This window comes from Garra rufa, chromosome 10 (assembly GCF_049309525.1).
Source record: "Garra rufa chromosome 10, GarRuf1.0, whole genome shotgun sequence".
NCBI classification, from domain to species: Eukaryota; Metazoa; Chordata; class Actinopteri; order Cypriniformes; family Cyprinidae; genus Garra; species Garra rufa.
In genome coordinates this window covers 38,847,329-38,849,741 of record NC_133370.1, presented here as the reverse complement: position 1 = coordinate 38,849,741, position 2,413 = coordinate 38,847,329, and the positions used below count along the sequence as shown (strand labels likewise).

Below are 2,413 nucleotides of genomic sequence, written 5' to 3'. Positions count from 1 at the left end.
GATGTGTCAAATTGATGAAAAGAAATAGCAAAGACTTAGATTTCTATTTTGAATAAATTACTTTTTTTTTGCTGTTCTGTTATTCATCAAAGAATCCTGAAAAAAAAGAATCACAGGTTCCAAAAAAAAAAAAAATTAAACAGCACAACTGTTTCCAACATTAATAATAAATCAGCATATTAGAATGATTTCTGAAGGATCATGTGACACTGAAGACTGGAGTAGGCCTAATGGCTGATGAAAATTAAATGATATTTTAAAGTATATTAAAATAGAAAACTGTTATTTTAAATTGCAATAATATGTTAGATCAAATAAATGGAACTTTGATGAGCATAAGAGACGTTGGCAGTGTTTATAATATTTTATAAACAAATATTATTTATTATTTTAGGAGATCTTGACATACTGTCATGGGGGTCTGCAGGTGTCCTCTGTGTGATATATATATTCTGCATTTTTCTGCATGTTGCACCACTTGGACAAAAGTTTTTCAAATCTTAATAATGAAAAAAATAATACAATAAAAATTTAATTCATAAAAATGTCTTCTTTTAGAAATGAAAAACATGCCCTTCATAGAAAAGGTGCGTTCATTTCACAAGTCATAGGACAAAAACAAAGAGCATCAAGTTATGTGTCAAAGGCTCACCGCAAAACAAGCACTTTGAACCAAAACTGCTTCCTAAAAAAGAAGAGAACCCAAATCATGCCTTTCATAGCGCTCCTCCCATCAGATAGCACGCTCTCAGCCATACATCATCTCCTAATTCTCTCGTCTGGGTTAAGGTTAGGCAGACAAGGTTTTGGCAGGTAGAAGTCCTCTGAGTTAGCCTCACTGCACTCCATCAACACTGCTCACAGTCATTTGTTTTCCCACTCTCTGCTCTATCCAAACTCTTCTAATGAAGTTGTCATTTTCTCCTGGGCAGACACAGCCAGCATTCCCTTGCTCTGCTGAGGAAAGGGTGGGAGTAGAATGAAAAAAAAAAAGAAGAGAAAGAAAAAAACATTAACTTCAGTTCCAAGGCATTCTACAATGCATTAGGTCATGAGAATTTAATCATACGCCGCTCAAATGATGAAATAAGTCACCGAAAGGGCCGGGGTTGAGCTTCACCATTGGTCACTCAAAGGTCATCTCCATCTGTGGAGAGAGGAATGATAAATAACTGGGGCAAAACAGCATTATTAAGTTTCTTCCTCGCTTGTAACAGTAGAGCAAATTAGCAGTCCTCAAAGACAGTCCAGGTTCCAGAATGAGTTTGCTCAGCTTCTGGGAATTCTGGCTGACAGATAGAAAAAGCGCACAGTGCTTGAGGAATGGACATATCCAGTCGCCCGAGTTATTTTTGTTTGTCGAAATTCAGAAGTGGGCCTGTTACCCTGGAGGCAGCTCGTGTTTTCCATGTAGCTCAGCGTCTTGGCAGGGTCTAGATCCTTGGTTTCCCACTCTGTCCCCCCTTCCCGCTGGCCCTCTCCCTCTCTCTGTCACTCTCCTCAACCAAAGTATCCCCCAACCTCCCCCTGCAGGAAAGAGAGCGCAGCCTGCCGCGGAGACAGACTGACTGCGCAGGCGGCCCGGCAGATGTACGGAAGATAAGTTTGTGTTCGTAAGCTGGGCCGTGACCCTCAGCGGCAGGACACTGACCAGATCCTGTCAGCGAGAGGGCAGAAGGGAGCCCGGCACAGCCGCTACCCTCCCCCACAACTGCGGCCTCATCCTCCGACCGGCCCTCCTGCCACCCAGCCTATCGTGGCCCCGCGGGGAGGAGGGAAGCCCTGTGGAGCCGGCGCTTTCCTCTACGGCAGCACCGCGAGGCTCTCTAACACCTCCTCCGACCCCGCAATCTCTCTCAGGCTCTGCCGACACACAATGATGGCCCGCATCATTTCCCCTCTCCCTGCCGGACTAATGGATGGAGACGTGTGACAGCGACGCCGGAGTACTTTCGAAAACACTCTATCAGCAGTTTCTCATGGCTGTTGCTTCTAGAGTAACCGAAGAAAGCTTTTGCTTGCAGTTGAGAATTATGACGTTGCATGGAAAGAGAAGCAAAATCTTAATGTTTAAAATGTGCATTTTCTTTTTAAACTTGCAAAAATGCAGCAGTACACGCAAAATTATTATTAATTTTTTTTTACATTCAAAACCATACCATGGGGAAGTGGGTGGCCACTTTCACTTTTTACATTTTTCTTTTTTTGTATTTATTTATTTTTGTGGTGGTGCATGTGCAATAAAACAAAATAAATATGTGAAGAGTTAATTTGCAAAAACAGACTTTTCAACTTTTCAAAAATCATATTTTTTCATTGTGCATCTCAATCAAACTGCAGTTGGGTGAGGTTGTATGAATTTGTACGAATTAGCCACCTCATAAAAACCTACAAACTGATCATAAGATAGCGT

At 41.9% G+C, this 2,413-nt stretch overlaps 1 long non-coding RNA gene across 1 annotated transcript; it reads right to left on the bottom strand.

Annotated features, from left to right (window-relative positions):
• Nucleotides 1–586: 586 nt before the first annotated feature.
• On the bottom strand, nt 587–1,738 carry LOC141343572 (uncharacterized). The gene is made up of 3 exons (XR_012356777.1): nt 1,386–1,738; nt 1,096–1,147; nt 587–954 (listed from the first exon to the last, which is right to left on the bottom strand). It is a non-coding gene; the product is annotated as an uncharacterized lncRNA (long non-coding RNA).
• Nucleotides 1,739–2,413: the final 675 nt, after the last annotated feature.